This window comes from Bos mutus, chromosome 28 (assembly GCF_027580195.1).
Source record: "Bos mutus isolate GX-2022 chromosome 28, NWIPB_WYAK_1.1, whole genome shotgun sequence".
In the NCBI taxonomy this organism is placed as follows: domain Eukaryota; kingdom Metazoa; phylum Chordata; class Mammalia; order Artiodactyla; family Bovidae; genus Bos; species Bos mutus.
In genome coordinates, this window is record NC_091644.1 from 40,253,820 (window position 1) to 40,268,033 (window position 14,214).

General features: G+C 44.9%; 1 protein-coding gene across 1 annotated transcript in view; it reads left to right on the forward strand.

The window, feature by feature from the left end:
- SIPA1L2 (signal induced proliferation associated 1 like 2) overlaps positions 1-14,214 on the forward strand; it is a 245,437-nt gene that overhangs the window by 56,519 nt on the left and 174,704 nt on the right. The window contains exon 2 of the mRNA XM_070364870.1: positions 7,887-7,932. The gene's annotated coding sequence lies outside the window, so the exon portion shown is untranslated. The remainder of the gene's footprint in view (positions 1-7,886; positions 7,933-14,214) is intronic.

Below are 14,214 nucleotides of genomic sequence, written 5' to 3' on the forward strand. Positions count from 1 at the left end.
AGTTCAGGCTTTTTAGCTTTAATTAGCAGGAGGTATATTGGCTCCCAGGCATCTTCGTTATTTATCTTATTTGTGAGAAATATTGAAAGATCCCAGAGTATTTCCTCCACCATATCAAGGCCATTCTAATAGTCATGGTAATTTTTTCTTCAACGTTACAGAAAAATTAATGTAATAAATGTATGGCAAGGGATACAGACTTTGAATTAATTGTACCATCATCCTCAGCAAATGTAAGCTTATCCACTTTTGAGTATTCATTTCACCAACTGTTCATTGATTACCTGCTGTGCCTAAGGCTTCTGCTCATTAAATTGACTTTTTTGTAAATAAATCACATATGAGACAGACTGAAAAATGTTAAGAGCAAAAGCAGAAGCTACAAGTAATGATCTTCTGGGGGCATAGAGAGGAAGCATTGTCTAGAAAGTTTTCTTGGAAACTTTCCCCCCTAGAGATGTCTGAAGAAGTTCTATGAGAGTGAAGGCTGCTGGTAGTTTGGGTGATGGGAACAGTTTGATAAAAGGGGCAGAAACAAGAGACCTCAGGACATATTTGTTTGGGAAAGGTCATTTACTGCAGGCTATGACTGTCAGATCAAAGGTGCTTGGGTCCACCTTATATAATTATTTGAAGGTTATTTTGAGGTTGAAGTTATGCATGGTGCAGTTGTGAGCAGGTACACTCATCTGGACTATTGGTTATGAATGACAGAAACCCAATTTATACCATCTTAGGCAGAAAAGGAAAGGTTGTACTCAAGTGATTGGGATGGTTTGGGAGCAGCATACTTTAGATGCTGCTGGATCCAGGGGTCCAGCATTGGCCTGGAAACTCTCTCTCTGTTGTATCTTGACTCCCCTCCTCTGTTTTGCCGGGTCTTGAGTGCTTTCCATGGGATCAGCAGGATGGCGGCCAGCAACTCACATCCTCCTGGCTTAGCTTCCTCAGTGGAAACTGACTTCCATGTCCCAAGATCTCTGCATTATCCCAGAAAACATGTAGACAGCTTGCTTTGGTTCTCCACCCTGATCTAGCCACTGAGGTGAAGGGGAGAGCTTGTTCCCTGAGTGGCCCAGGGGCAGGGGCCCCTTTTGGTGGTAGAAGGTGGGGTGCTGGGCAGACAGCGCCTGCGAGCCTAGTGTCGGTGGTGCGGGCAGGCATGTGAGGGACAGTAGGCTGATACCCAGGTTGTGAGCAGGGATGGAGCAAGGGCTTGTGGGAAGGGTGTGAGCTCTTTTCTAAGTAGAGTTAGGGGTACTGGTGGGTCTTCCATGTGGCAGCTGACTGATGGGGCTCAGAGAGACGGGAATGGCTGGTGTGGTCCCCAAATAAGCCACTGATGAAAGACATAGATGTAGAGTAGGCAAGCCCACTGGGGAGGAGCAGATACTAGGTAGAATCATGTGCAGCCTTTTCAGGTTGCCGTGTTGGTGATTTCCTGTGGCTTAGCCTGTCCTGTGGGAATTCCATTTGAAAATGCCCAGTGTTTTCCCTAGGCACACACCTACCCCTGTTCTTACTCTCCCTGGCGCTCAAGCTAGTAACTTTTTCCTTTCCTCTTTCCTGCTTCTTCTCTTCTTTACCCCTCCTACTCCTCTTCCCTTCTTTCTTCTCTTTCTGGAAAATACTTACCAGGTGCTTCTAAAGTGAAAAATACGGTGCTTAGTACTGCCTATGCTGTCATGAACCAGACCTGGTCCCTGCCCTCCTGAGGGCTTCCCAGATGGCACTAGTGGTAAAGAACCTGCTTGCCAATGCGGGAGACCTAAGAGACTCAGGTTTGACCCCTGGAGAGGAAATGGCAACCCACTCCAGTTTTTTTTTTTGCCTGGAGAATCCTATGGACAGAGAAGCTTGCTAGGCTATGGTCCATTGGGTTGAAAAGAGTCAGATACGACTGAAGTGACTTAGCACGTATGCCAGTCTCCTGAAGTCTAGACTCAGAAGCGAGTGTTTAGGGCTTGATGGAGTTCTCTGTGAGCAGTGGTGTTGGTGTTGTGGGGTTTGTTTGGGATTTTCCATGAGGTTTGCAGAGGCATCCAAGTCCTAAATTCTTCCTCACTCACCCTGGGGCTGGGATGGGGGGAGGAGAAGGCCTGCATGGGTGTTGGATACACGTGTACAAATTTTCCTGACAAAATGAGGGAGGGGACAGAGCTCCCCTGACTCCGCACACCCTTGCTGTGTTCCAGCCGCTCCAGTGTCACCTACTCTCTCCACGTCTCGCTCCCAGCTGAAGTTTGGCCCCCTCCTCAGCCCTCGCTCCAGTGTCACCTACTCTCTCCACGTCTCGCTCCCAGCTGAAGTTTCCTCCAGCTCCACGTCTCGCTCCCAGCTGAAGTTTGGCCCCTCCTCAGCCCTCTCACAGTGCCTCCCAGAGACTCTTCCATCATGTTCTGTTGGCACTTGGCCCCCGTCTTCTATGGAGTGGCTGGCTTGCTCCATCAGGCAGAAAGCTGCATGTGGCAACAGCTCCTAATAGTGCTGAGGAAAGGGTTTGAGTGCTGAGGTGTTAAAGGAACAGTGTTAAATGTTAGAGTAACTGCAAAGGGATTCTGTTTCCAGTTTCTTTCTCTGTTCTTATCTCTACCCAACTTAGAAAAAAACCCAAAAAACTGGGGTAAATATGCAGTGGAATATTATTCAGCCTTAAAAAATGAGGTCATCCTGTCCTGTGACCACATGGATGAGCCTAGAGGACATCATGCTCCCGGAGGATAAGAACTGCGTGAATCCACTTAAAATAATCAGACTCAGAGAAGCAGAGCAGGATGGTGGTTGCCAGGGGCTGGGTAGGAGAGGAAACGGGCAGTTACAGTCCAGTGGGTCTAACGTTTCAGTCACATACATACAAGGAATAAGTTCTAGAGTCTGCTGTGCAGTGTTACGCTTGTAATTCAGTATTGAATTGTGCACTTAAATGTGTTATGATGGTGGATCTCATGTTAAGTCTTCTTTTGTTGTTTAGTCGCCAAGTTGTGTCCAACTCTTTGTGACTCCATGGACTGCAGCACACCAGACCTCCCTGTCCCTCACTATCTCTCCATTGAGTTGGTAATACCATCCAACCATCTAATCCTCTGTCAACCTCTTCTCCTGCCTTTAATCTTGCCCAGCATCGGGGTCTTTTCCAATGAGTCGGCATTCTTAGCACTGTTAGGAAAAAAAAAAAGTGTGTGTCTGTGTGTGTGTGTGTGTGTGTATAAGCAGCCACCAAAGGGGTAAAATAAGAACAGTCCCTGAGCGACAGCAGTGCTTTGTGTTGGGCACACTGAAATCACAGTGTGACTTGAGGGGTGAGGAAATGTCTCGGGTTGAGAGTCTCATTGCACTGACCTGATTCACAGTGAAAACAGACTCCTCTGACTGGCCAGTTATTTGCTCAAAGTTTGTAGCATATATTTTAACACTGAGCTGACATCGTGTTCGTGATTTAGACATCGCTGTGGCCTGGACACTGGTGTTAGAGAGCACTGGGGCTGTGTGTGTGTGTGTGTACAAATATTGAGACAGGCCTGGTTACTGGTGCTGCTGAGTGGTCACTAGTGTTGAATGCTGGACACTGACAGGTGAGCTGATGTCCAGAATGCATTTCCGGGAGCAAGTGGCATCATCTGACATTTATCTACAGAATCCCCCATGATTCAGAAGTTCTCTCCCTGTGTGATTGGCTGTTTGAATCTGGGCCTGGGTGCATATCCATGTGGACTGTGCTTCTGGAGTGGGTGAGGTTTGGGTTCGGGTTCTTGGCCTACTGATGATGGGGAGGTGTGACCATGGCTCATGGCCTTGGCAGAGGTTCACCGACTGGCCCCCGGGCCCTGATGCAGGGCAGTAAGAGGCGGGAACCCTGCTGCTCAAGACCAAAGGTCGCAGGTGCATGGATAGAAATCCGCGTTGATGACTTGGACCCTCGAAGGCATCTCATTATTTTGAGAGGAGTTTTTATTTTTAAGTTAAAAATGCAAGAATAAAACTTGGCCATTCTCTGATGCTGGCTGGCTTGCTTGCCCTGGAGTACTAACAAGCATGTCCTTATAGTCAATGGAGAAATGGTGATTTTTGAGCCGGAGGGAATATTTGTATTCTTCACAGTGGAAAGAAAATATTTGCCTTCACTTTCTCAGAACCTGGTTTCACTAGGGAAACAGCTGAAGAACCTGCTGGTGGAGACAAAGGGCCGGGCTGCCCTGCGCCTGCAGACACAGTTTTCTGGCAGAGCTTCTGGCTGAGGTGTGAGGGGCCTCTCTGGGCAGCGGGTGGAGGAGGAAGGTCCCTCTTCCTGATCCTCTGTGACGGACCCCGCCGAGGTCTGCGGCTTGGGAAGGCCGCGCTGCAAGAAAAATGTCCTTCTTTTTTTCTCCAGAGCCAAAACAATAGCTAGTTCCCTCATATAAACCACCTGCTTGGTAGGAAATGGAGCACAACTCTCAAGTCCCCAGTGCCACTCAGAGGATTTGTGGTTTCCCTTCCTGTCTGTAAACAAAAGCAGCTGGTTACAAGAGCCGGGCATTAATTGTTTACAGGATGTTTGCTGTACCAAAGGAAGGAAAAGTGCCTTTTACAGAGTTGCAGTCATTGTGTGGGGGGTATTAGCACATAATTTAAGGGTGAAGAGAAATTAACTACATGATACTTAGTCATGAAACACAGATGGTTTAATCAGGAGGATTTTTGAAGACTTATTTTGTACACTAAAGTTGAGGGTTTTATAGTGAATCAGCATAAAAAATGTAGAGCCTCTGTAGAGGAAAAAAAAAGATTCTTAAAAGTTTGAAAAATCGTGAGGCTTGGAGACTTGAAAATTTTTGCTATTGTACAAGTTCGTGCTTTGTTAGCAAGAAATTGTTAGCTTTTGTAGTTCAGTTGTGTCTCCCATGTAGGCTGCCTTTGGGTGCTTTGTGGTATAAGGACGGCTGTGCCTGGGTGCCCTGGTATGTGTGTGTGTGTGTGTGTGTGTGTGTGTGTGTGTGTGCGCGCGCGCGCACGCGCGTGCACGTGTGCAAGGGGTAGACTGACTGTCTCCTTCTCCAGCTCCTACCTAGCATGGGAACTCATAACCAGGAGATGGGTGGTTGAACATTTGCTGAGTGGATGAATGCATGGATGGGTTTAATACATTAGTGAAGATCGAAACCATGTGATACCCATGAATACATTGTTTTCTGATTATCTGGTGTGAGGAAGCCTTTTTGATGAATGCTATTTTTGTTTTAAATTTATATGTATAAATTCCTTTATTTATTTAGGCTGTGCTGGGTCTTTGTTGCTGTGCACGCATTCTCCAGTTGTGGGGAGTGGGGGCTACTCTTTACTTGCAGGGCTCCGGCTTCTCATTGCAGTGGCTTCTGTTGCTGTGGATCATGGGCTCTAGGGAGCACGAGCAGCCGTATTTTCTGCACGTGGGCTCAGTAATTGCAGCTCCCGGGCTCTGGAGCACAAGCTCAGTAGCTGTGGTGCATGGATTTAGTTGCTCCTTGGCACGTGGGATTTTCCTCAATCAGAGATTGAAACTGTGTCTTCTGCGTTGGCAGGTGGATTCTTCACCACTGAGCCACCAGGGAAGCCTGACAAATGGTATTTTTTGGATTGTGGTGAAATAGATATGATATTTTACCATTTTAAGTGTACAATTCAGTGGCATTAATTTATATTCACCTTGTTGTACAACCATCACCACCATCCGTCTTTGGAGCATTTTCACCTTACCAAACAGAAAATTTGTATTTATTAAACACGAACTCCCCATCCTCCGTCCCCAGCTTCTGGCAACCACCGTTCTCCTTCCTGAGTCTGGAAATTTGACTCCTGGTTACCTCGTGTAAGTGAAATCATACAGTACTTGTCCTTTTGTGCCTGGTTTATTTTATTTAACAGAATGTCCTCAAAATTCATCCATATTTTGGTGTATGTCTCAATTCCCTTCCTTTAAAAGGCTGAATAATGCTCTGTTGTATGGATAAAGCATAGTCTGATGGTCACTTGGATTGTTTTTACTTTTTAGCTGTTGTGAATAGTATTGCAATGAACCTGGGGAATAAATATCTGTTTTAGTCTCTGTTTTCAATTCTTTTGCGTACATATCCATATATGTCCAGAAGTGGAATTGCTGGATCATATGGTAATTCTATTTTTTTTTTTTTAAGAAACTTTCCATACCGTGCTTTAGATTTTTAAACTCAGAATTGGCTATATTGGCTGCATAAGTTATGTCAATGAGAATTTCTTTCCTCCCTCTTCCTCTTGCACATAATCTTAAATTCAGCTGCAACTGAAGGACAAGTAATAGTACCTCTTCACCCACTGTTTCAATTCTTCATGCAAATTGAGGCAGATTAGAAAAGGAGGCTTTCAGAAGCCGAGACCTATCATAGCCTTTTTGATAGGTGACCCTAAAATGTGTTAGGGGCGCCATTCATACTGAATGGGGACAACAGATGTAAAGCTGGCATGGAGCGGGCGTCTTGCCAGCAGCAGCGAAGCCCGGTCAGTAGTGCTTCATCCAGGCTGTGCTCACCTCGTTGCATATGGAGTCCGTTCAGTGTCATGTGGGAGAGTGGGCCCCAGCCACTTTGCTCCAGTTTAGTTTGCAGAAATTCTCATGCTTCCTTTTTTTTAAAAAAAAATTATGTATAATAAGAGATCATGGTCTTAGCAGCCAGGCTGACTTGAGTTCGTACCCTGTTCTTTGTGACTTGCTTTGGGTGCTTTGGGCAAGTAGCCAGTCTTTAGAGCACCAGTCTCCACTCCAGGGCTGAGGCGGGAAGGCTGGGTTTTTTTTTCTTTTTTAATTAAAGTGTATTTGATTAACAATGTTGTGTTAATTCCTGCTGTACAGCCACATATCTCAGCTATACATATATATTTATTCTTTTTTATATTCTTTTCCATTATGGTTTAACACAGAATATTAAATATGGTTCTCTTGGTTTTTTAAGATGATTGTGAATTTGTAAGTGACACATATTTAGTAGGGTGCCTGGCACATAGTGCTGTGTACTGACCACTGCTGTTCTTCAAAGCAGATACTATTTAATAGAAAGTGCAAAAAGTGAAAATGTTAGTTGCTCAGTTGTGTCTGACTCTGTGACCCCTAGGACTGTAGTCCGCCAGGCTCCTCTGTCCATGGAGTTCTCCAGGCAACAATACTGGAGTGGGTTTCCACCTCCTTCTTTAGGGGGATCTTCCTGACCCAGAGATTGAACTGGGGTCTCCTGCATTGCAGGCATCCGAGCCACTAGGGAAACCTGTTGTTTAATAGAAGTTGGCACCAAAATAGCCACCTGGAGCAGCAGTTCTCAAAGTTTTGGTCCTAGGCCCCCTTTACCCTTAAAAATGACTCAGGGAAAATGAAACAATTAAAAAAAAAATAAAAATGACTCAGGATCCCAAGGAGCTTTTGATTACACAATCAAAATCTTATCTCTATTTATACTTATCTCTACTGATACTCACAGTATTGGAACTAAAGTCAAGACATTTAAAAATATTTCTTAATTTATTTGAAATGGCAATAAGCCCTGTACTTTTTATTATAAATAATGTGTCTCATGAAATCACTGTTTTCCAAAACAAGAGACATCAGTGAGCAGATGACCTTTAGATTTTTTGCAAATCTCATACATATCTGGCATCAGAAAATAAGCCAAATACCCCTCTCTTTACACCATGATGTGTCTGCCTCTAGGAGACTGCACTATATTTTGTGTCCTGGTTTTGGTTTGGCTCTGAATTTGGCTTTTGGATTTGGATTTGAAAATGGCTTTGACCTGCAAACCTCTGGAAGGGTCTTGGGAAGCCCAGGGTCCTCAGATCACACTCTGAAAACTTCAGAGCAGGAGTTTCTCTGGGAGTCTGAGCTGGGTCTCTTTCTTCTCTTGCAGGATCTTGCTCTTGGCCGTGTGAGCAGGAGCCCACCACCCCAGCCAGGTAAGCCTGCCAGCAGGCCGGACCTGCGAAGCCATCCTTACCTCCACAGCTGCTTCCGGTTTGAAAGTGTGCTTTTCAAAAAAGATGCTTTCTGTTCCCCTTGGCTTGCAGATTGAATGTTCTGATTTGTCCCTCCTCCTGGGCAGGCAGACAGGACTGCCCAGGTGGCTCAGTGGTAAAGAACCCACCAGCCAATGAAGGAGACATAGGAGACATGAGACTCGGGTTCAGTCCCTGGGTCAGGAAGATCCCCTGGAGGAGGGAATGGCAACCCACTCCAGTATTCCTGCCTGGAGAATTCCATGAACAGAGGAGCCTGGTGGGCTATAGTCCAAGGGGTAGCAAAGACTCAGACATGAATGAAGCGATTTAGCACACACGTACAGCAGACAGGGGTGAGCATTCCTCTGAGAAGCCTCTTTGGTTTGGAGTTGCCTACATTGGGGGCCTCAGGAGGAGTTGCTTGCAAGTTCCAATTATTAGTTTTCTTTCCTTCCTTCTTCACTTCTTCTTTCCTTTTCCTTCCTTCCTTTCTTTTCTTTCTTTCTTCCTTTCTTTCAGCTCTTCAGCTATCATGTGGATGCAGTTAGAAAAGTCTGTGTTGAAATCCTCATAGGCTTGTTTTAACATGGGTTATCATTATACCCAATTCAAGGCAACATCAAAATCTATTCAACAAACCTGTTGTTTAAAAAAAATATGAGTGGAGTTCATTTGTTTTGATTCTTTCTTTTCTCTTCTGCAAAGCCTTTTATTCTCACACATTTATGTGTAATGAGAACATTGTAATTGATGAGCTGCTTTGCTGTTGTTCTGTTGCTAAGTCGTGTCTAACTCTTTTGCAACCCCATGGACTGTAGCCTGCCAAGCTCCTCTGTCCATGGAATTTTCCAGGCTAGAATATTAGAGTGGGTTGCCGTTTCCTTCTCCAGGGGATCTTCCCGACCCAGGGATAGAACCTGCATCTCCTGCATTGCAGGCAGACTCTTTACTGCTGAGCCACAAGGGAAGGGTTGCATAATCCTGTATAGATCATTTTATCATTCCATGTCCTCGTTTCGCATTGATGAAGTTAGGACTTATTTAACCCTCATCCAGGCTTAGAAGCCTGTTTATCAGAGGATTAGAAGACTTGTTATGTGGGATAAGTCAATTATGATCATTAAGGGATTACTTAGAAAAATTTGGGCTGAGCTCCAAATTGTTATTCTTACGAAGATGAATAAAATTCTCCGAGACAGCCGGTACCATGGTGTGATAGTGGTGTGCATTTCATTCGTCCTTCAGATTTCTAGTAAAAAAATTTTAACTCCTTTGGCGTCTTCTTATCAGAAAGCAGCTGTTTTGATGCCTGGACTATTATCTTGTTCTTCCTTTCTCTGCTCTCAGCTTCACATTCAACCTCCTGCCTTTCTGGAAGGAAAATAAATATTGTCAGGGTGGTGCTAGGCTTCCTTGTGAGCCTGTCCTTTTTTCTTTTTGGCCAGTTTTGTTAAGGTCAATAGAATTCTAGGACTCCATGGACGTCCAGAGCGACCATCATTTGTCTCCATTTACTTAAAATATTCTCAAACTGTTAAGTTCCTCATGGTCTTGCCCAAGTTTCTGAGTCAAAAGCCTAGTTTCTGAATTTGATCTATTAGGAAACAGCACCATTGAGTGTGGGGTGTGGGGGCGGGGGTCATTTGCTTGCTGACGGCAGCAACAATACCATATGTTGTCAGGACCCAGATGTCAAGAGTGAGGTGGAGACTGTGCTGCTTGGGCATCAGGAAATGCATTAGCTTATATGGAAGACTAATCTCATCCTCAGGTTCGTCTTTTTTGCTCCTATATTCATGAAAGTTAAAGGGGCATTAACATTTTCCAGATTATGTTTAAAAACATTTATATGCCACTAGCAGCCAGACTTAGAAAGGCTGACCCACCTCAGGGAGACAGTCTTAAAATCTGAAGACCTAAGGGGAGAGAAACCCTGGATCCTCCGGTTATACGTGTCCTGGAGCGGGGTTGGGTTCAGTAATTGCTTATTAGATACTTTCTATAAGTGGAACCCTCTGGTAAGTGCCAAGGGGAAGAAGATGATTAAAATGCAGCCCTTCCCTTTCAAGAGTTTACAATCTTAAGGGGAAGGAAAAAAGTATATACAAGTAGCTCTAATACAGGGCTCACATCCTGTAGGCATCAAATGCTGAGATAATGCTAGTGAGCTGAGATGACCCCTCCACGATGCCTGGCATGTCCTGGGCACTTAATACACACATTTCAGTGGACAAATGAATGCATTTAGACATGTCCATTTTGGTGTACTTTATTCACAGCAAAGAAAAAAAAGGATGTGCAAAAAGAGAGGATTTGAGAGATTTCATGGGACCCAGAGATTATGAGAATTTGGTGAGGTAGGTCTCCAAGGGCTTAAGGCAGGCGAGTCAAAGTCCCCCACGTAAGATGCCTTTCTGCTGTGTCCCAGGACAGTCCTACTGGTTCCTGGCCTCCTCTTCCCAAGCCTGGGAGAACGCTTATTAGTTTTCTGTTTTCCCTGAACCCATCACTTGTTTTCAAGTGAAGGCTTGACCAGAATAGGATTTGGTCCTTCAGTGGATAGGTCTAGTACCTTGGTTTCTCATGGACTGGTCAGTGTAATCAGATTTAAAACACAAAACCAATCCTGCTTTGTACTAGGAATTCTTTTTCTTAAAAAAAAAAATCAGTCAATTAAGTAAGTAATTTCTGGCTGTGGTGGGTCTTTGTTGCTGCCTGGGTTTTTCTGCAGTTGCTGCAGCGTGGGGGCACTCACTAGTCAGTGTGTGGGCCGCTCAGTGGTGGGTTCTCCTGCTGTGCAGCACAGACTCTAGGGTGTGTGGACTTGAGCAGTTGCGGCACACGTACACGGGCTCAGTCGTGGCAGCCCCCCGGCTCTGGAGCACAAGCTCGGTAGTGGTGGCACACGTGTAGTCGCTCTGCAGCGTGTGGGATCTTCCCGGAGGGGGGATCAAACCCACGTCTCCTGCCTTGGCAGGCACCACTGAGCCACCAGGGAAGCCCCTTGGAACTATTTTTTTTAACAGACAAAATGACACAACTAGGGATTTCTTTCTTTTCTCTCTTTTCCAGTTTCTTGTTCTTCCCATTAATTTCTGTCTGGTTGACTACGTGACAGTGTGCCCATTATATTACAAATGACTTTTTTCCCCCTAAAATGTAATTCTGATCAATTTGATCACATGAGGGGGACTTCATGATCAAATAGTCTTACTGTATCTGCAGCCCATTCCCTTTTTCTTCTAATAATTATGGTTGTACATTATTGCAGCTTTATCTGCTTTCTCTTTACTGTATGGTAGGTACTGTTGAGTACTCATTTCATGTTCCAACAGCACTGAAGTAGGTATTACCATTCCCCTTGTAGAAATAAGGGAACTGGGTCCAAGGGAGCAAAATGGTTTGTTCAAGGTCACAGAACTAGCCATTTATGGAGCCCTGAGGACCTGGGCTGTCCCAACTCACTATGACCGTGGCCCCAGGGAAGGGTGTCCAGTTGAAGGCTGAGTCATCCCATTAGTCTTATAGAGATGTCCCAGTGTGATCTCTTCTGCAGGCAGCTATGAGAAAAACAGAAAGAAGAGTTTGTACAATCAGATTGATAAGATGGCCATATATTGATCATCCATAAAGATAAGCCTCCTGATACTGTGTAAAACCGCATGGAATCCTAACATCACTTTAAGGATGTGTGGTGGGATAACATTGAACAATTACTGCATATTCTGAAACTGCAGTGAATGCTGAGTGAATGACCCACCCACAGCCTGAAGACCTACTTGTATCAAGCCTCTTAAAACACACTTGTCCTTAAGGGTTATGAGTAGTAGATCTTTGACAGCTTTGTTGGTGTTTTGGTGGCTTCTCAGTTTAAATGATAATTTGGCACGATTTCTGAAGGGTGAATGTGACCATTATGAATATCAGCGTATTAGGGATTATCATTGGGAAATATTTAAAATGCGTTATGTCAGACATTGCGTATGCTATCTGCAGCGTTACCATTCATAAAACGCCCACAGTTCTGTGCTGTAAAGACTGCATTCCCTTGGTGACAGGCTGCTCACACCCATCTTGGTTCAGGAACCTGAGAGTCAACATAGCTTTTTTAGAGAACATGTAGTTTTGTAAGTTTTCTTTCCGTTGTTTATTAAAAAAATTTTTTTTAATTTATTTATTTGGCTGTGTCTGGTCTTGTTTGTGGCACACAAGCTTCTCTCTAGCTGTGGCTCACAGGCTAGGTGTGGGATCTTAGTTCCCTGACCAGGGATCGAACTCACATCCCCTGCATCGTAAGGTGAATTCTTCACCCCTGGACCACCTCCTTTGTTTTCATTAAACATTACTCTTTGGAGAAAATATCAGTGGAAGATTTCAATGGAAGCGCTCCACATTGGAACAGTGGGTGGTGTTAAGATCCGGGTTCTGAGGCAAAATATTGTTTTTCCTTGATAAAAACAACTTTCCCTGGGAATTAGTTGAGTGTCTGATAGAAGCAGAGAAGCAAAGCAAGTGTCCCCTCTGAGAATCACTCCAAATTCTGCAGTCCTCCTGCCCTGCATTTTCTATGACCTGGGAGGCTGTAGATGAGGCTCCTTTGTCCCCTTTACACCTTGAGACACAGTAGGAGTCAAGGCATGGCAGCCTTCCCTTCTGGAAGGTTGTTTAGAGAAAGGAGTAGAGTCCACCCGTTTGGTGAAATGTCCCAAGTATCTGTATTTAATAACCTGCTAACAAATGTGAACATGTTTTTTTTTTGGCTGCTGTGGCACTGAAGCTTCTCTCTAGTTGTGATGCTCTGGCTTCTCTAGTTGTGGCGTGCAGGCTTAGCTGCCCTGTGCGGCATATGGGATCTTGGTTCCCTGACCAGGGATTGAACCTATGTCCCTTGCACTGAAAGGTGGATTCTTAAACACTGGACCACCGGAGAAGCCCCTAAACACATTGTAAAAATCAGATTCCTCGATTCTGTCTTCTCCTCAATGTATAGAGGCAGCTGCCAACCCTTTCTGTTTCAAGCTTCTCTTTCCTTCAGTGGGAACAGCTCTGAGGTCGTCTTCCCACCGTGCCGCTGAGAGTACTCCAAGGACAGAGGTGACCCAGACACTTCAGGAGAGTCGAGCTCTCAGTTGCCTGAGCCAACTCCCATGTATTTGCAGACAAACATCTGGAAAATGGAAAAACATAGTTTAGTGACAAGAACATTAAAGAACCTTCATTTTAAGGTTGGACAATAACAGGGTTTACTCTCCAGGTGGTGAGATTATTAACTTAATGTCACTGTTGCTGAAAAGAGAGTGGGTCAGGAGGATGGTCAGGTCCCAGGCCATGTCAGAGTCCCTCGGACGGCTGCCAAGTGTGGTTTCTTGGCTTTGTGCAGGAACGAATTCAAGAGTGAGCTGTATTAACGTGAAAGAAGATTTATTCAGGGAGGAAACACACTGCATAGACAAAGGTGGGCCACCTCAGAAGGTGAGAGTGGCGTGGGGTTGTCAGTTTTTATAGGGGTGGCTGATTTCGTAGGCTAATGAATGGGGGAAGTATTCCTGCTATTTTGAGGAAGGGGTGGGGATTTCCAGCAGTTGGGCCACTACTCACTTTTTGTCGTTTTATGGCAGGCCTTAGAGCTGTCATGGCACCGATGGGGTGTCCCTCAGCTTGCTGATGGGTTACAGAGAGCATGTACTGAGGCTCTAGGTCTAGAGGGAGTCAGCTCATCTGCCATCTTGGACCTGCTTGGTTCTAATCAGTTTGTGTTTCCTTGGGTTAGGTCATTCTTTTAAAGGTTGTGCCCTGCTCTTTCCTGTCTTATTACCTTGGGCAATTCACTTAACCTTTTATGTGTCACAGTTTGGATATTGGCAAAATGGAGATGATAACTTATCATAAAATTTTTATTTGAATTCAAAGAGGCAGTGTTTGTTATAACCGATCTAGCTATTTTATTAATTTCATTTTGATTTTACCTGATAAATGTACTTAAGTCCCTTTGTAAAACACTATTATTTATTTTCCCCCTCTCAGCTTTATCATCCCCACAATAAAACTCTATGGTTGTTGTTGCTCAGTGTGAGACCCCATGGATCGTAGCCCGCCAGGCTCCTCTGTCCATGAGATTTTCCAGGCAAGAATACCGGAGTGGGTTGCCATGCCCTCCTCCAGGAGATCTTCCAGACCTAGGGATTGAACCTGCGTTTCCTTCACTGCAAGTGGATTCTTTATGGTGTGAGCCACAAGGAA